The 20,596-nt window shown below is 44.0% G+C and overlaps 1 long non-coding RNA gene across 1 annotated transcript; it reads right to left on the bottom strand.

Moving 5' to 3' along the window:
- Nucleotides 1-5,244: 5,244 nt before the first annotated feature.
- Nucleotides 5,245-6,659, bottom strand: LOC111900916 (uncharacterized). Its single transcript, XR_002853347.3, has 2 exons — nucleotides 5,895-6,659; nucleotides 5,245-5,804 (listed from the first exon to the last, which is right to left on the bottom strand). It is a non-coding gene; the product is annotated as an uncharacterized LOC111900916 (long non-coding RNA).
- Nucleotides 6,660-20,596: the final 13,937 nt, after the last annotated feature.

Consider the following 20,596-nt stretch of genomic DNA (forward strand, 5'->3'; position numbering starts at 1 on the left):
TTTTCTTTGTATATAATTCGTTTATTGTTTTTAGAATCTGCAAAAGTTTTACCATCTGTGGTTTGCCTCCTCACAATATTGGCATCAAAAAGTCGATTATTCTCCTTCATTTCAAATGAATTTATAATATGGGACATGTGCCAGGCCTACACTACATGTAATGATACAAACAATAATACATGAGCTAAAAGATAAATACAAATACATACAATATGCATGTACACTAACAAATCGAATTTCTTGTTGCAACAGATAAGCTGAATCACAATAAGCAGAGCTCAATAGAAGCTAAAATATTACTTAAGAAAGCGATTCGTTAAACTGTGGAGTCACAAATTATTACTCTGCAAATCTCACTAGTTTTTAGTTACACCATTTACAACAATATTGAAATTTATTTAATGTTAGAATGCATGGGATTTTCAGAACGTGTTATTTTTTCTGATTGCAACAAAACATCTTTATTTTATTTGAAATAGACGCACCAAAAGTCTGTAAAAATAGCTTTATAATGTAATTTTGTGATTCTTACTTTTCAAAAATTAGACGCCGGGTACCCGGAACCGGAACCGGAACCGGTTCCGGCGGTTCCAAAATCTTAGGAACCGATGTAACCGGTTCCAACATCCTAGGAACCGCCGGTTCCGGTTCCAGCAAATTCGGCCGGGTACCCACCTATGCTCACCCCTAGATATATATAACGTTAGGTTCATGTGAGACAGTTTAATTTTGCGAGACCGTGGGACGCGATCCTAGTCACTAATTTAGTAGATAAAAAAATATTTTTAAAATGCAAAATAATTGAAAATTTTTGAAAAAAAACTTTCAAATATTATTATCGGAATTTAAATTTTTCAAAAAAAAATACATTTTTTTTACATATTGTAGTAAAATATTATAATATTTTATATATCTGACAAATCTAGTAGAATGTTCTAACATTCTAAAAATCACATTAGAATATTCACAGTGTAATATTCTATTAGAATATTTCAAATATTTTTCAAAAAAACAGTAATTTTTTTTAGGTAATTAAAGTTCTGAAAATAATGATTAATTTTTTTTTTGGATTTTTCCTTATATTTTGCATTTTAAAATTATTTTTATATTTGGTTTCATGGTCTCACAAAATTAGCATGATCTCAAATGATTTTAAAATTCTTTTATATCTCTATTATTTTTTATATGGTTAGTGATCAATTAAAAAGGCGATATAACCTAACCCTAATATCTTTAGCCTCCATCTCTCTAAACCCTAGAAATCGACCCTAAGCCTCCATTTGAGTGATTCTTGAGCTTTTTGGTGATTTAGTGAAGTTTTGGTGCTTATTGTGGAAGAAGGAGTTCCTTGAGGAAGCATTGTTTGGCTTGGAGCTTGTGGATCCAATGCCTAATCATATTGATCTAGCTCCAGAAAGCATAAAGATTAAATCTTGGTGACTTTCTCATGTGGATCTAGTGGGGTGATGACTTGTTATGTTTGTCCATTAAAGAAGAATGAGCCTTGAAAGAGAATAGCTTGAGCATCCAGCTTTTGGATCTGAGTTATACACTTGTTGGTGCATCTTCCAGAGGTATCAAGTTCGAAACTTGCTCATTGTTGTGCTAGTTCTTGTTTTGAGTCCATTTTTAGGGTTTTATGTCCAAAGATTGTAACTTTATGAGTTTGATGAACTCCAGAGTGTAATACCTGTCCTTTTAGATGCTTTTAGCCATTTGGAGTCATAAAAATGAGATCTTGGTCGTCAAGATCTCTCCATGCATGAGATATGAGCATTTTTGGAGTAAAGAGTGAGCGTATTTGGGTTTAGGACTTTATCAGCCATGCAAAGGCTTAAAGTCACTGACTTTATGGAGTAAGAGCCATTAGGGAGTCCGGACATAGGATTTCAGTTAATGTCTTAACTGATTAAGACCAAATGAGTAGAAGAGTGAAGCTGGGGAGTACGTTGAGCATAATTCCTGTACACCCCGTGTACTGCCCAGTGTCCCCGATGGCCAATCTGGATTCGTGAGTACGTTGAGCGTACCAAGGGAGGTACGCCCCACGTAACCTCACTGTGGACTTTTGGGCTAAGACTCATTTTTGGGCCTTAAGTGTTGGGCCTGGAGTTTGGGCTTGTTGCAATAGATTTTTGGACCAGAAGAATATATATATATATATATATATATATATATATATATATATATATATATATATATATATATATATATATATATATATATATATATTTATGCGCCTTGGGCCCTTGAGTTGGGTTTGTAACACCCAAAAATCTGGTATGTCTTGAACCTTAAAGAATTATATTTTTGCATAAATGGTCCCTTAAGTACGCTGGGCGTACTTAAGTGTACGCTTAGCGTACTACGCTTTGTTGGACGCGGAGAAATTAAGGTACGCTGGGCGTACGCGTCAGTGGTTCAAAATCCTCATTCCTGGACTTGAGGCCTATTTAAACGACTTTAAGTCCCTTGGACTTAACCCTAGAGAGCCCCCACAACTTTAGAACATCCTTGCACACCAGAGAAACTTGTGAGATCATTTTTTAGCTTTAAAGAGTGCATTTGTGGCCTTTTAGTGCTCATTGCAAGAGGAGGAGGTGGTCAAGCAAGCTTGGATCAAGTGGGTCCTTCAAGATCCTGCATCATATTCATCTTGCAAAGCTTCTGGAGGTAAAAAGCTTGCACCTTTCCATTTTAATCTTTTGATATAGCTAGGGTTTTGGTAGTTTGTACCTTTGATGAACTTTGAACCTCTTTTGTTGAGCTAAGCACCCCCCATATGATAAAAAAAAAGGCAGATATGAGGTCCCTTAGTCATTTAGAAGCATAAAAATGTGATCTTGATGGAAGTATTGGCCTTATGCATGGGTTAAAGACTTTGGAAAGGTCTTAATGATGGTTTTGGGGGTGTGAGGGAGATGCAAAGACATAAAGTTTGCAACTTTATGCCTTAGGACGTATTGAACAACTCAGATCTAACTTTTGGACGTGAAAGTTTTGGATATTAAGCACTTAATGGAGAAAGTGCTAAACCTGGACGTACTCAGTGTATGTTGCGCGTAGTCCTTGAGCCCCTAGTACGCCGCTCGTACCAGAATGGTACGCTGAGCGTACGCATTGCAGACTGGGCCATTTCTGTTTTGGGCTGGCGAACTCTTGGACCTCATTTTGATTATCGGACTGACTGAATTCTGTGAATTATGGGTTGTCTGATCAGATTTGGGTCATAGACTTTTTGTTGGGCCTTAATGGGCCAAGAGGCCCATTAGTAATTTTGGACTTGGATTTTGGGCCCATTAGTAAGGATGGAATATTGGGCCTCATGGATAGGGTTAGGGTTTGAGTTTTCCCTTTGATTAATCTAAGGTCCTAACGTTAGTTGATATTATCATTTAGCCCCGGAGATTTCGGACGGTTAGGAGATCAGCTTTGGCATTTGGTAGACGGAGGTGAGTCTCCTCACCATACCAATGAGTCTAAGGCACCAAGGCTGACCCATTATGTGTTTACGATATATGTGTTAGCCTTTTCTATGAATTTATATGTTTTGTGATTGTGCTTGCATGAAAGACCTTGGGGGGTTCCCGAGCACTTAGGTTTAAGACCTTGGAAGGTTTCCTTGGCATCCTAGGTCAAAGACCTCGGGGGGGGGGGGGGGGGGGGGGGGGGTTCCCATGACACTCGGAGTAAGACCCTGGAGGGTTTCCAGGGATTCCTTATGTGACTGGCATGCATGGTTTATATGTTATGTATAGTGATGATTTATGGTCCATTAGCATGGCCTAGACCACTCTAGAGCGCCAGCCTGGCATGACACACTCCTGCCAGCATTGCCTGGCGTCCCCTTGCCAGCCTTGCCTGGTGCTCCTTTGTCAGCCATGCTGGGGACTCTCCTGCCGGCCCGGCCCGATGCTCCCTTGCCTGGCGCTCGCCAGCCTTTCCTGGGGCGCTCTCGCTAGCCCCGCCCGGCGCCTCCGGGCGGCCTTGCCCAACTCCTTGCTAGTTGGGCCTGAATTGGGCTGGCCCAAGGCCTGAACTAATTTTTCTTGACCTAATTGTCCACTATAAATAGAATAGTGTCTCCTCCTCCATGAAGGAGGACCTTTCCCTGGACTCTTCCCCCATGGCTTAGCCGCCACTATAATCCGGTCGGGTGGCTCGGCCGCCATCCGCCGCCGTCAGCCACCATACACCATCACCAGCACCAATATGGTTCTCTCCAGCTACGGAGGACCATATCAGGTCTATCAGCTGATCTGACTTGATCATCAGAGTCCACTCCCGGGGCACAGTCCCTGGGACGGCTCTAACGCATCTCTTTGATTGTGACTAGCAGATCTCCGCCGCAGTAGAAGACCATGAGAGCCGCTGGAGGTCCAGGTCGCATCATTTGGCGCCATCCCGGACCCGAGCAAGTAGCAAAAGCCTCAGCTAGTTGCAAGCTCGTTTTTCCCTCAGATCTGTTCAGATCTATTGTGCTTCAGCTTAGGTTTGCTAAGATCTGTTCATGTTTAGCATCATCTGGTTCAGATCCGCTTGATTCTTGCCGAGATCTGTCTAGATCTGATTATCCACCTTTCTGATCTCTCAATCTGATATGCTCTATCTTTCAGATCTCTTTATGTGCTTAGTGTTCTTGCTCAGATCCTTAGATTTGTTTCCGTTTTTAAGCTCAGATCTAAATATTTGTTCAAGTTTTCAGCTCATCTGAGCATTTATGGAGCTTGGAAAGATATTTTAGATCCAGTTTCGTTTATAGTTTGAGGGTTTTTTTCAAAAAGTGGAGAAGAAATGAAGTTTTCATGGTTTTTACCTCATCTCTACTCGTTTTCCAAAAATCGTTTTTGGTTTATGATTTTCTTGGCAAAACAATGTTGAAGTTGTTTATTTAATGTTTCCTTCAAAGCTTCAAGAAGGAAAACAAAGTTTTTTCCAGATCTTTTCTTGCCCACATCTTGATAGCTTGTTGAGCAAGCTGAAGAAGAAAAGAAGTTTTATGAGCAACATCCCACCTCAGACCCGTTTTTTCACTTGTAATATGGGATTTGTTCAGCAAATGGGGAGAAAAGATGTTTTTAAGAGTTTTTATTTCATCTTCAGTCCACATATTATCAAAAATCGTTTTTAGCTATGATTTTTGTTGTGTAATTCTATCTCTGCAATAGTTGGTTGTACACTACCTAGTTATGTTACTGCTGCACATCTCAAAACTTTCAAAAAAAAAATAGAGGAGAAGAGAAGTTTTGATGAGTCTGTCTTTCAGTTTATATATCGTCAAAAAATCATTTCAGTAATAAGTCTAAATATACAACGCTATTTATGCTATGCTGTAACTCTTGTACACTACAAAGGGTTAATTACTTTTACCCTATGGTTTACCATTTTAATTAATGGATTTCAGAAAAACAATGTAGACAAAAGCTAGTGTGTAGACAGAGAGAAAAACATTTACAGCTCATACTTTTTCTATATTGAACACGCACCAGCAAAGTCAAAAGGTGGGTCCACATGGTCACCAAACACCACTACCGTCGATCACCTCTGACCATCAAACAATGGAATCCGTTCACCACTCGTTCCAACTCCGACGAGCAGAGCAAACCACCACAGTTTGTTTACCAATCGATCACCAACGCCAAGAATCGGCAACCCACCTGGTCCATGACCATTTTGAGAGCAGTCAACGACCGCCGAACAACATATCGCCGCCACAATTAGGCAGCCGGTGACGCCCATAGAACCACCGAGCAATTGCCCTCGTTCCCCGTCGGCAACAATTTGTCATTACCGGTCGACAAAAGCTAAAAAAACAAAACAAAAAAAAGGATTAGCTGATAAGTCAGCAAAGAAAAGCAAAAAAAAAAGAGGGGGGGGGGGGGATCGGTCCCCACCTGAATCATCTTCTTCACCAGGAAGTTTTTGGAAATCAATTTACTCCAAACCCCGTTTAACCCCTCCGGTAGCAGGTCGCCGGAACCATTACCGGTCGGTCCCAACTCATCGAGAAGACTATCTGGAACATCCAACTCCACCACCCACCTTCAGCACAGGTGACGAAGAACGTCCAGCTCCGACGAAGTAGCGTATGTCGGACCACTTGTTTCCTGTTCGTCGCCGGTAAATAAAGCAACAACATCGCTGGTCGATCCGAGTACCGAAGCAGCCCAACACTACCACTCCTTCACTGCTCTTCACAGACCAACAACAGCTCCAACTTTGGTTGTCATCAGAATAAGCAGATCGATTGCAGCCACTGGTCATAACCACCGTCAGACCACTCTTGTAGGCGATCTTCCACAACTTTCGACTAGACATGGCAGCGCCTACGACAAGAGCCACAATCTGCGATCGTTTCCTTTTATCACCTCCTCATCAAAGCGTGAGGGTTTATACACGTAAAAAGAAAAAAAGAAAGAAACTGGGCTCCAAATGGGCTACAACAATTCTACCGGGCCCCATAAATTTTATTTTGGACTTAGCCAATCATTTTATTGAGCTGATGGGCTGCACTTAGTTTGGGCTTCCTTGGTTTTCACGATTGAGTCATCTCGGCAGCAATAAATTGGGCCAATTTTACAAGACAAAATAAATCACTTAACGATCTCACACCGCAAGCCCCGCTCAATAGAATACACATTGTGGCCCGGATAGCCCGGCGTTTCATCAAAAAAAAAAAGAAGGAAGGGAGAAGAGTAGTACATTACTACTACTACTCGTGAAGCATTCTGAAATAGCCATCAGCAACTGCGTTGCACGGTCATCAGCAGTCGTGTTGACTAATCCCGGGAAGTCTTGCTAATCAACTCTTACATTCATGTGAATGGCCCCCGCTAGTCTTACCGCCCAACTTTTAGTAGCCGCACAGCTCGACCTTCAGCAGCGACATGATCTAGCTCAGCAGCTGCAAAGCCTAACCATCAACAGCTACTTTGTCTGACTCCCAGCAGTCGCGTTGCTTAGCTCGCCAGTCGTGCTACCCAGTTTTGTTAGTACTTGGGTTGCCTAGCTCTCTCCAGCAGATATGTATCTCGCCTTTCAGCGGTTATACATCCGTCTTTCCCTTTTCTTCGCCTCCTCTAAAAAAAGGAGGGGGAGTAGGGTTGGTACGACACTATGAAGAAGTGATTCTTATTCCCAAGGGGAAAAGTTAAAGTACTTGAAGAACTAACACTATGCATGATGGTGCACCCCCGAGGTGACAGTGGTATTTCGGATTAAAAGAGTAGCCTCGTGGTCCAACTCTCGGTAGTCTTGTTGCCTAACTCTCAATAGTCGTGTTACTCACCTATCACTAGCAGCTCGCTGCTCGGGCCTCAGAGGCCCTGCTGACCAGTTCCTGACAGCAGCCTCGTTACGCACCTCTTAACAGTAGCTACATTATCAAGCTCTAAGTAGCACTGCTACATAGCTCTCCGCAAATAGCCAAGACACTGAGGCATCAATTATTAGTACGACTATCGAGGTAGCAAAGCATCAGGTACCATTCCGCTTTAACCCAGAGCGGTCACACGAGCTAGACAGATAGATTGTAGGGTGCTACGCCCAGTCGTGCGAGGTTCAGTACCCTCGCCTCGAATTGCTTGGCTTCTTAGCCCGACTCCATTATAGCGGCACACTCCGCATGCAAGGTTCAGCACCCTCGCCTCGAGTCGCCTAGCTTCTCAGCCTGACTCCAATATAGCGGCAAGCTCTGCATGCAAGGTTCAACACCCTCGCCTCGAGTCGCCTGGCTTCTCAGCCTGACTCCATTATAGCGGTAAGCTCCGCATGCGAGGTTCAGTACCCTCGCCTCGAGTCGCCTGGCTTCTCAGCCCGACTCCATTATAACGGCAAGCTCCGCATGCAAGGTTCAGTACCCTCGCCTCGAGTCTCCTGGCTACTCAGCCCAACTTCATTATAGCGGCACGCTCCGCATGCAAGGTTCAGCACCCTTGCCTTGGGTCGCTTGGCTTTTCATCCCGACTCTATTATAGTGGCAAGCTCTGCATGCGAGGTTCAGTACCCTCGCCTCGAGTCGCCTGGCCTCTCAGCCCAACTTCATTATAGCGGCACGCTCCACATGCAAGGTTCAGCACCCTTGCCTTGAGTCTCCTGACTTCTCATCCCGACTCCATTATAGCGGAAAGCTTTGCATGCAAGGTTCGGCACCCTCACCTTGAGTTGTCTGGCTTCCCATCCTGACTCCATTATAGCGGAACGCTTCGCATGCAAGGTTCAACACCCTTGCCTTGAGTCGCCTGACTTCTCATCCCGACTCCATTATAGCAGCAAGCTCCGCATGCAAGGTTCAGCACCCTCACCTTGAGTCGTCTGACTTCCCAACCTGACTCCATTATAGCGGCACGCTCCGCATGCAAGGTTCAACACCCTTGCCTTGAGTCGCCTGACTTCTCAGCTCGACTCCATTATAGTGGCATGCTCTGCCAACGAGGCTCAAAGGCTCGCAACCTGCCTATATGAATCCACATGATGCTTTCTCGCGTGATGTACTTACGATCCCTGACAGCCAAGCCCGATCCATTCCGCGTGATGCTCTCCCATGTAACATCTCCATGATTGTTGGCTACTAAGTCCAAATTATTCTCCTAAGTCGCGCAACATAAGTCGCGCATCGTCGCACACCATAAGTCGCGCATCACAAGCTTATTCCATGACTAACACCATGATCTCGGTGCTTCCTATCTCATGGTCATCATGGTTCTTTTGTGCTCGGACGATCGATGAAGTGTTATCCACATTACAACCTGCTATAGTGAGGTTACTCTCCAGCAAGAAGGTCATCCCGACAACGGCCCTGCTACCTCCTACCTTTTAGCATTTCTGTTTCCTGGCTCTCGGAAACGGTCTTGCTATGCAACCTTACCTGTAGCCTCGCCGCGTACCCCACAACAACTCTGTTTCATGGCTCTCGGAAACGGTCTTGCTGCGTAAGCCTACTTGTAGCCTCGCTGCGTATCCCTCAGCATTACTATTGCTTGGCCCTCAAAAACGGTCTTGTTGCGCAACCCATACCTCTGGCCTCACCGCTCATCCCTTAGCACCTTTGTTGTCTGGCTCTCGACAACAGTCTTACTGCATATTTCCTACCTATAGCCTCACTGCCTGTTCCTCAAGAATTCTGTTGTCTGGCTATCGACAATAGTCTCACTACGTGACCCTCGCTAGCAACCTAATCGCCCAGCTCTCAGAATCTATGCCTCTTATATTATGGTTAGCAACCTTACAGTTTATTGGTTCGATGACATACTCTAACGCGGCTTGTCACACCCCAAAACCAAGAACGACGGAAACGTTTTGGGGCGGAGGACGTCATGTAAAGTATCACAACACAGTAAAAGTAAATAAGCAAACAACATCATCCATTGCATTAAATATATAATTTTAATACAAGCGTGTTCTGTACAGTTTTAGACACCAAAAATATAATGTAAATCAAAATAATAATATGAGTCTTGGATGCGCTCCATCTTCTCAAAAGCTGGCCTCGGTACCTGTCTACTGATGACCTGAGAATACAAGTTATTTTGAAAGAGTTTATCAGCATTAAGTTGGTGAGTTCATAAGTATTTTAGTGTCGGTGTTTGTTATCAAAACGTTTGAACATGTCTCAAGTGTAAGTTTGTAAAATGTAAGTAAATGTTTGTAAGTGTTTGTAAAAGTTTGAATCTCACAGAAAAACCTATATTTTCTATTAAAGTAGCCTTCGACCAAGGCTTAACTGTTTTGTATGCTCGTTTGTTTTAAAAGTGTGTAATTTCCCAAGTGTAACTATCATTTAACAAAATATAGTTTGTACATTAATGTTTAAGTGAAATAATCACTAAATATATGTAATGGGTAAATTAATGTAGTACTGTAGTGTTGTATTATAGGAACTACTGCTGTACTAACTACCTTAAACCGGATTTATATTAAGGTATCATGTGATTAATTGCACCTTACTATCGACTGGTAACAACGACATACAAATGGTCGCAATAACGGAATGACGTTTGGCACCTGCAGACCTGCAGGTCCGGCTGTAGCTAGCAGCAAGGTGTAGGATAGTCAATCCAGTATAGATCTATACGCAAACTCACGCTCTCCCTCCAAGAGAATTCTGGCTACAACTCGGGACATGACATTTAAGGCATACTCCGATACAGTGGATCACAATTGTTAATGTATTCATGTATATGTAATGTAATGTTACTCGTTCTAGTATCGTTGTATATGTTCTCGTCCTAGTATAGTTGTATATGTTCTCTTTCTAGTATAGTTGTATATGTTCTCTTTCTAGTATAGTTGTATATGTACTCATAGTAATAAGTATTGACTCATGAATGAACTGACTCATTGATCTAGAAATTGTAATAGTATGATCCTGTGTTACCCCGATGGTAACTTACTAATGATGTGACTAATACGCATGAATATGGAAGTACTTTTATGTCTATATATGTACATTTGATATATATAATTAATATTGAAACGACCTTCGGACGGTTACCCGAAATCCCACCAGACCACATCCAAATCGAGAAAAAGGAAATAGGGCGGATGGCCTTCCTAAACCCTTTAAACATTGCTTATATATCTATACATATATGGGCATGCAATTTATAAGAAGTAAAACAAAGTTTAAATAAAAGTATTTGATAAGTAAAAGAGTTTGTAAACATTTTGAAGTAAAGTAGTTTGATAAACAGTTTGAACAGTGATAAAATCATTGGTTTTCTAGTTATTAATCACATGTGATTGATGTAATAACTATAAGTATTTAACTTGTATTCCCCCCATAAAAGTATTTAAAACATTTAAAAGTATTTCAAAGGTTAATTAAAGGGGTATGAACTCACTTGCGGTGAGTGGATTGGATTGAAGTGTCGGATACCGTGCTAGGTGGCAAACGGAGACTTGTTCACACGTACGAGCCTAGTTATCATATAATGAGCATATATATAACTAATTAGCCAAATAATAACTAATGAAATAAGTTGGGACACTCAGGAACATGTAAACACTTTCTATAAGTGTTATAGGTCCTAATGGTTGCATCTAAGTTGTTATGGGACAAGGCTAAAGGGGTTTAATGTACCAAAGGGCCTTATATAAGTGTTTACTTCTCAATAAACCCCACACAAGGAGTTTACGGTCGTAAACCCTTGAGTTTACGGCCGTGAACTCCAATCTTGGTGGTAATTGATGTTTTGAAGTGCTATTTGATTTCTAGAATAAGCCTTGCTTGGTTGTTTAATCCTTTGGGTAGTTTAGGGCATAGAAATACTCCTTTGAGGAGTTTACGGCCCCAAGGCCAAATCCCTTAGAGTTTATGGCCGTAAACTCTCATGGGATGGGTGTTTTTATTCTTTCAAGTCCCAAGCACAAGTAGGATAATTTATTGTCATTTGTTTAAGGTTAATGAGGACCCTAGGCACACTTTGGTGCCCTTATGTGGTGTTTACGGCCTAAGTGTATTTCCTTGGCTGTAAACTCCCTTTAAGGGGTGCTTTTGATGATTTAAAGTACACAAATTAGCTAGGAGTAAATGGGTATTAATGTCTAAAGCCTTAGGAGTGATTAGGGCACATTTTGGCCCTTGAATTTAGAGTTCACGGTCCAAGAAGTTCTTGGGCCGTGAACACCCTAAGCTAGGTGTTTTTGATTGTTTTCTAGTCTCAAATATACATACATATAATCCTAAGCTAGTTACTTAACAAGGAAATGGGACTAGATAGCCTTTAAGCTTCATTTTGGAGTTTACTCCCCAAGAACGTTCTTGGGCAGTAAACTCCCGAATCTCATATATTTGACATGTAATCTATGTTATTAAGCATATAACAAGCATTATAACACAACTAGAGAAGTGTACTTACGATTTGGGATGAAAACCCGAAGATCCGTGAGAGAGAAAATGGCTTTTCTCTAGTTGGAAATGTGAATAATGAATGAATTTGGTTCAGAAATCTATTTATAGTCCTGAAATATTTTTGGCAGAAAATATTTTTATTCCGGAATTGAACTCTAACATTAAGAAGTTTTGAAATACTCAAGTTTCACAAACCCATGAGCATCCACTCTCCTGATATCTCCTTAAACATAAACCCTAATGTACACAAACTTATTCAGAAAAGTCTGAAATTCATTGAAACTGGTCTAGATTCTATTGAATAGATAATGTTCGTACAAAATGGAAATTTCGGGTTGTCACATCATCCCCCCGTTAGAAGGAATTTCGTCCCGAAATTAGAATTTAAGCAAATAAGAAGTTACAAACAATTAAGCGAAAAGATGAGGGTATTTCAGTTTCATCTGATCCTCGCATTCCCAAGTGAATTCCGGTCCTCACTTGGCGTTCCAGCGAACCTTCACGATAGGGATACGGCTTTGCTTCGTCTGCTTGACCTCACGGTCCATGATCTCTATCGGTTCTTCCACGAAGTTGAGGCTCTCGTTGATCTCGATCTCGTCGAGTGGGATTACAAGAGTCTTGTCGAACAGACACTTTTTCAAGTTAGATACGTGGAATGTAGAATGTACGTTACGAAGTGCGTCGGGTAGGTCGAGTTTGTAAGCTACGGGGCTGACTCTTGCAAGAATCTCGAAAGGCCCTATGTACCTCGGATTAAGCTTGCCACGCTTGCCGAAGCGTATCAAGCCTTTCCAGGGTGAGACTTTGAGGAGGACTCGGTCTCCCACCTGGAATTCCAAAGGTTTTCTTCGCTTATCAGCGTAGCTCTTCTGTCGGTCTCTAGAGGCTTTTAATCGTTCATGAACCTGAACGATTTTCTCTGTCGTTTCCCGAATGATCTCCGGACCGGTGAGAGTACTGTCGGAAGCTTGCCCCTGGCTAATTGGGTATCACCCACCTCAGCCCAGCACAGAGGGGATCTGCACTTTCGGCCGTAGAGGGCTTCAAATGGAGCAACCTTGATGCTCGTGTGATAACTGTTATTATAGGAAAACTCGACAAGGGGTAAATGAGTATCCCATGCCTTTCCAAAGTCAATCACACAGGCTCGCAACATATCTTCCAGTGTTTGGATGGTCCTCTGACTCTGTTCGTCGGTCTGTGGATGGTATGCTGTGCTCATGTCCAGCCTTGTTCCTAGGGAATGTTGTAGTGATTGTCAGAATCTTGAGGTGAACCTACTATCTATATCGGAGATAATGGACATAGGCACACCATGTAGCCGTACGATTTCCCTAATGTATGTTCTCGTAAGTTTCTCCATCTTGTCAGTTTCTTTGATAGGCAGGAAGTGTGCAGACTTGGTCAATCTATCGACGATGACCCATATGGTACAAAGTCCACTCGTTGTCTTGGGAAACTTGGTTATGAAATCCATAGTGATCCGCTCCCACTTCCATTCTGGAATCTCTGGTTGTTGCAGTAAACCGGAGGGCTTCTGGTACTCGACCTTAACCTTTGCGCAAGTAAGGCATTTACTTACGAAGGTAGCAATCTCTGCTTTCATATTAGGCCACCAGTATAACTTTTTAAGATCCAGATACATCTTATCTGAACCTGGGTGGACGGAATACCGAGTGTTGTGCGCCTCGGTCATGACCAAGTCTCGGAAACCACCGTGTTTCGGTGTCCAGATCCGATTCATGAAATATAAGGCTCCATCACCCTTGGCTTCTAAATTCTTGTCCATTCCTCTAAGGGATTCACTCGTCACATTATTAGGTTTCATGGCTTCCAGTTGGGCCGCCTGAATTTGCTTAGACAAGTGTGAATGGATGGTTATTGACGATGACTTGACGCCGCGACCAGAATATTCCTTCCGACTTAGGGCGTCTGCTACCACGTTGGCTTTACCCGGATGATAACGAATATCGCATTCGTAGTCACTGAGTAGCTCGACCCACCGTCGTTGTCTCATGTTGAGCTCCTTCTGATCGAAAATGTGTTGTAAACTCTTGTGGTCGGTAAACATAGTGCTTTTCATTCCGTACAAGTAATGTCTCCAGATCTTCAGAGCAAACACCATTGCTCCTAGTTCAAGATCATGGGTCGTGTAGTTAACTCCGTGTGTCTTCAAATGTCTAGAGGCGTAGGCGATGACCTTACCTCCCTGCATCAGAACACACCCGAGCCCTTGATTCGATGCATCGCAATAGACTACGAAGTCTTCTATTCACTAGAAAATATTGAATCAACACATCATCTCATAAAATTAAGTATCATGTTTCGAACCCACATCATAAGCAAATAACATATCAGAGTACAATCCCAGAAAACACCGTGCGGAAAATCAAATGTGTGTGTGATGCCATGCTACGCCGTCAGCTCCTTCCCCTTAGATGAAGAGGTACCTGAAACCAAAAACTGAAACCATAAGCACAAAGCTTAGTGAGTTCCCCCATCATACCACATACCATAAAATACCAACCGATAATCGCCATCGGTATTTTTCAACCGGTAACTGGGGACTATTCCACCCTACCACTAGCATACAAATAGCAAGATATAAGCACACAGTCAGGCATATCCGGGTACTGACCTACCCCTTGGTCCTAAGGACCACTATCAGGGAAACTATCACTATCATGTATCATACATATATAACTCATAACCAAACGCATACCAGACCAAGATAAATTATCACAAAGACAATTATCTTCTAAATACTCCTCAATGGTGGGCCAGCATTGTGGCCTTAGACCCACCCCTACTGGAAAGGTTACTCACCTCGTACAAGTAGCTGCTGATAATCAGTGCGGGAAACCTCCGTCCGCTGCTGCTCCGGAAATCCTCCGGCTACAAACCCCACAACACTCAGTGATGGGGTGCCTAGGGCAGTATATCCCCGACTTGGATTGTGAACCCGACGTGATAAAATTATGGCTGCTTGTTCAACAGAAGCAAGGTCTTAGGAGGGCCGTTTTGGGCGAAGGAAGTTCTACAACAGCCGCCGGAAACGCTTCACAACCGTCATTTCCTCAGCAAGAAACAACTCCGGTGGAGCCACTTCCGTCTACACAGCTTCAGATGTCACCGTTATTCGCGCCGCCGCTGCAACAGGCACGAGCAATCCACTCGACAACACCCCCTTCGAACCACATTTTCAACATTTCGCCATCGTTTGCAACACCATCGCCTTTTCAGATTACGGGTGGACAGAGTTCCGCAACCCTATTACCACCATTGGCGCAAACTATGATGAACCACTCGCCACCCATTTACCCGACGGCCGGCACATGGACCGGACCGACTATCCCTGCCAACAACAACCTGCAACAATCGGTAATGATCAACTCCGCTACATCCATACACCCATTCTCCACTAGTTATCCCCTTCAGTTACCATTCCAGCCATACCCCTTTTATGGACCAAGTCCGGGATACCTTACGCCACCGCCACATGGTATGAACTCCCAATACCAGCAGGGGACGTCGACTATCCCAGGCCAGGATGGTTTTTCCTGAAGCATAACGTCTCCGTTCGTCAAAGAGCTGTTGGATTATAAAATACCAAATACCGCAAAGCTCCCAACACTCAAAACGTATAATGGAACCACCGACCCGGACAGCCACATCGACACATATGAATGGACGATGACGTCGCTAAAGCTTAACGAGAAGTTCTGGTGCACATACTTCCCGACAACACTCGAGGGCAACGTCGGCATGTGGTTCAAAACGTTACAACCGGGCAGCATTTCAAACTTTGCTCAACTCAAGTACCTTTTCCTCACCAACTTCATGCAGTTACGCAAATACAAGGGGGACTCCCATTCCATTATAGGTTGTAAACAAAGATAGGGGGAAACTGTGCGAGAATACTTTACAAGATTCACAAATGCCACGTTGGATGTACCAGGGCATGACGAAGGCCTTATAGCCGGTGCCTTCACGTGGGGACTCTTGCCAGGTGCTTTGTCTCAAAAACTCGTAGGAAAGAAGCCCTTAACACGAGCTGAGTTGAAAGAAAGGGTAAAGCGATATCTACGGCAGGAGGATGGTGAAGCAGCCAAGCAAGCCTACTTAAATGCCATGACGACCAGGCATCACCACCCGAGTCATACGAATTTCCGAGGGGGAGGAAGACACTATGGCCAGACAAGAAGACCACCGATGCGTTTTCGACCATTTGTTAAAGACGACAGACGGGGTCGCCGCCTAGAAGTGTATGCGGTGTCTGAGAAACAGCAGCCGGCCAAGTCGCCCAAGAGCCGGTACTATGAATACCACAAAAGTAAGACGCATGATACGGTTAACTATTCAGTACTAAAGAAGGAGATGGAGGAGAAACAACTCAAAGGAGATCTGGTGGAGGTGGCGCGAAGCCTGCACGCCAAGTTTGATGCTGAGAACGCCAAGGGCCCACCCCGCGAAGGGGTTCAGCCTAGGGAGATACTCATGATACGTAGAAAAAGAAGTAGGGAGGAACAACGGGGAGAGAAAGCGACCGTTAAACCTTCAGCATGCGCGCTCACGTTCTCCGTTCAAGATCCTCGGCCGGATGGTTGGAAAGGCGACAACCCACTGATAATACAAGCATCTATCAAAGACGTGACTATCCATAGGGTCTATGTTGACACCGGGAGCTCAGCAGACATCATCTATGAACATTGTTTCCAGCTCCTCCCAAATCGCTGTAAAGACAACTTGTGACCTACGAATGGTAGGCTGGTGGGATTCACCGGCCATAGTCTGTGGCCTCTGGGCACAATCCATCTCCCCCTGACAATCACTAGCCATGACAAGCAGTGAAAGAAAACTACCCTGATAGACTTTGTGGTCATCCGACATTCAGCAGAACACAATATCATCCTAGGAAGGACAACCCTCTTGAAGCTAGGGGAGGTACCATCAACCATGCATGGGATCATGAAATTCAACACACCGAAAGGCGAAGCCACGATACTGGCCACTCCACCCAAAGAATTGCAATGGTATACTGTCATGAAGCTAGCAGAAATAACCAAAGGGTCTAAAAGACCCAGGGGAAGTCCCATAAAGGGAAAGGAAGTAACCAATGAAAGATACCCTGATCAGCCAGTTAGCGTTGGATGTGACCTCCCAAATCACACGAGAGGAGCGCTGGTCGACTTGCTCAAACGCTACAAACATGTGTTCGCATGGACTCCTACAGACATGGTGGGAGTAGAAAGGAAGGTCATCGAACATAAACTGATGATCAGGTCGGGAGTAAAAGAAGTTAAGTAGAAGAAAAGGGTCCAGGGCGGAGACCGTAATAGAGTGATTAATGCAGAAGTGACTAAGCTGATGGAGGCCAGGATATTGAGGGAGGAAATATTCCCGACGTGGATTGCGAACCCAGTTATGGTTCGCAAACAGGATGGATCGTGTCGTATGTGCATAGACTTCTCCGATCTAAACAAGGCATGCCCTAAGGATTGTTACCCGCTCCCGGAGATCGATCAGAAGGTAGAATTGCTACAGGGATTTAAGCTGAAATGTTTTTTGGACGCATATAAAGGGTATCACTAGATTTTGATGAGCAAGGAAGACGAAGAAAAAATAGCCTTCTATACAGACCATGGCACTTTCTGCTACACTAAGATGCCTTTCGGATTAAAGAACGCAGGGGCAACATATCAACGTCTGGTTGACTCGATATTCGCTAAGCAAATTGGAAGGAACATTGACGTGTACGTGGACGATATGGTAATTAAAAGCCTGGATGAGGAAAAAAATGCTACAAGACATTGAGGAAAATTTCCAGACATTAGAAGCGGTCAATATGAAGCTAAACCCAGCCAAGTGCACGTTTGGAGTGGAAGTGGGGCAATTCCTGGGATACTACGTCACCAGACAAGGCATCCAGCCCAGCTCGACCAAGGTCGATGAGTTCATCGAGATGCTAACCCCAAACTCCCTCCGAGATGCACAGGGTATGAACGGGAAGCTTACAGCTCTAAGCAGGTTCATTTCGAAATCCGCTGACAAGGCTATGCCATTGTTCCACACCTTAAAGGGGTGCATCGAGAAGAACAACTTCCAGTGGACGAATGAGGCAGAAAAGGCGCTCCAGAAAATCAAGGAAGCGCTACATGAGTTGCCAACTCTGGCCACCCCTATCCCTAGAGAAACATTACAAGTGTATCTTTGAACATTAGGTGATGCGATATCCTCGGTATTGGCTGTAGAAAGGGAGGGGGAACAGAGGCCGGTGTACTTTGTTAGTAGAGCGCTGAAAGGACCAGAGCTCAACTATCCCACGCTAGAAAAGTTAGTATTAGCACTCATCTACGCCGCAAGACGACTAAGGTGATACTTCCAGGCACATGAAATCGAGGTGCTCACGAGCTACCCCATTAAACAAATCTTGCTAAAGCCGGAGACGTCAGGCCGGCTGGCCAAGTGGGCAATTGAGCTGGGAGAACATGACATAAACTACCGCCCAAGAACAAGCATCAAAGGGTAGGCTCTGGCTGAAATCTTACTGGAGATCCCAGACGGAGGGAACCCGGCGAAAGAGAAGGTGTGGGTAGTTGGAGAGGCCCCGGTTGACCATGGTTCATGGACCCTATATACGGATGGAGCATCCAGCAGGGAAGGCTCGAGGGCGGGGCTGATCCTGACTAGCCCAGAAAGAGAGGAGGTAACCTATGCCCTCCGCTTTGACTTCCATACATCAAACAACGAGGCGGAGTACGAAGCAGTTCTTACAGGATTACGGTTAGCCAAGCAGATGGGTGCGAAAGCTGTAACAGCCTTAACCGACTTGAGACTAGCAGCAAACCAAGTCAATGGAAGTTTCGAGGTAAGAGATCAAAGAATGGGAAGATATTTAAATATGGTGAAACAACTGGTAGGATCATTCGGCCGGTTTACAATCAAGCAGATACCCAGAAGCGACAACAAGAGGGCAGACGCTTTGAGTAAGCTGGCGTCCACATGCTTTGACCACCTATCAAAAAAAGTTTTAGTAGAGGTACTTCGAGAAAGGAGTATAGATAAGCAACAAGTGAACACCCTAACCCCCGCTGGGCCCACATGGATGACACCGTTCCGGGAATACCTTCAAAGAGGAGTGTTGCCGGACGATCATGATGAGGCCAGGAAAATACGTATAAAAGCGCCTTCATACGCAATGGTGAATGGAGAACTGTACAAGAAGGGGTTCACGTCTCCATGGTTAAAATGTGTGGATCAGGCCAATGGGGTAGAGATATTGCAGGAGGCACACTCAGGACAGGTGGGTGCACACGAAGGGGCGCGGGCCTTGACAGGCAAGGTGTTACGAATGGGGATATACTGGCCAACGATACAACAGGATGCGATAGAAGTAACCAGGAAATGTGGGGAGTTTCAGTCTTACGCCCCAGTCCAGGCGAACCCCCCGCCCCCGCTAAGCAACATATCCAGCCCATGGCCTTTCTACAAGTGGGCATATATATAGTGGGTCCATTCCCAGAAGCACAGGGAACCTAAAGTATATGGTGGTAGCTGTAGACTACTTCACAAAGTGGATTGAAGCTGAGCCTCTGGCGTGTATATCTGGGAGGCACATGATAAAATTCGTATGGAAAAACATCATGACAAGATTCAGAACGCCTAAGGTTCTCATCAGCGACAATGGCTTGCAGTTTGCTGAGAACCCGTTCAGAGAATGGTGCACCGCCAAAGGGATAAGCCAAGGCTTCACATCGGTGGCACACCCTCAAGCGAACGGCCAAACGGAGGTGTCCAACCGAACCATTGTCAATGGGATTAAGAAGAGGTTGGGCAAAGCAACGGGGAATTGGGCAGAAGAGATACCAATGGTGTTGTGGTCATACATAACTACACCACGGAATAGCACAAAGGAAACCCGTTTCAGCTTGACGTATGGAACCGAAGCCATGCTTCCCATGGAGGTGGTAGTGAACACACTGAGGGTGGCCAACAAGGATGAGGAAAGCAACATAAAAGACTTGAGGATAAACCTAGATATCCTAGAGGAGAAGCGTGAAGAATCGGGTGTATGCCAAGCCACGTATAAACATGCAACAGAAAGATATTACAACCAAAGGCTAAAGGAGAAGGCCTTCAAAGTCAGTGAATATGTTTTGAGGAAAAATAAGGCAAGCCGAGCCAATCCTCAAGGAAAGTTGGGCCCAACATGGGAAGGCCCATACAAAGTCACAAAGGCAAATAGGAATGGTGCATACGTGTTAGAGACAATAGGAAGGCCCATTCCAAGAACATGGAATGCTAGGAACTTAAAGAAATATTTTTTCTAAGGCAAGGAAAGGAAGGAAAGGGAGGCAACCCCAGTCGGTTGACGTCTGATTGAATGTATCGCACCCCGAATACTTAGAGTATATTTGTTCATGCTAAGAGACATGAGTTCAATACTTAGTGTATTTAAAATTCCATGCTAAGAGACATGAATATGATACTTAGAGTATTTAAAATTCCATACTAAGAGACATGAGTTCAATACTTAGTGTATTTAAAATTCCATGCTAAGAGACATGAACCTGATACTTAGTGTATTTAAAATTTCATGCTAAGAGACATGAGTTCAATACTTAGTGTATATATAATTCCATGCTAAGAGACATGAGTCCAATACTTAGTGTATTTAAAAATACCATGCTAAGCGTCATAAGTTCAACACTTAGTGTAGTCAAAAAACCTGCGGTTAATGAA

The sequence above is a fragment of the Lactuca sativa genome, chromosome 4, assembly GCF_002870075.4.
Source record: "Lactuca sativa cultivar Salinas chromosome 4, Lsat_Salinas_v11, whole genome shotgun sequence".
NCBI lineage: Eukaryota > Viridiplantae > Streptophyta > Magnoliopsida > Asterales > Asteraceae > Lactuca > Lactuca sativa.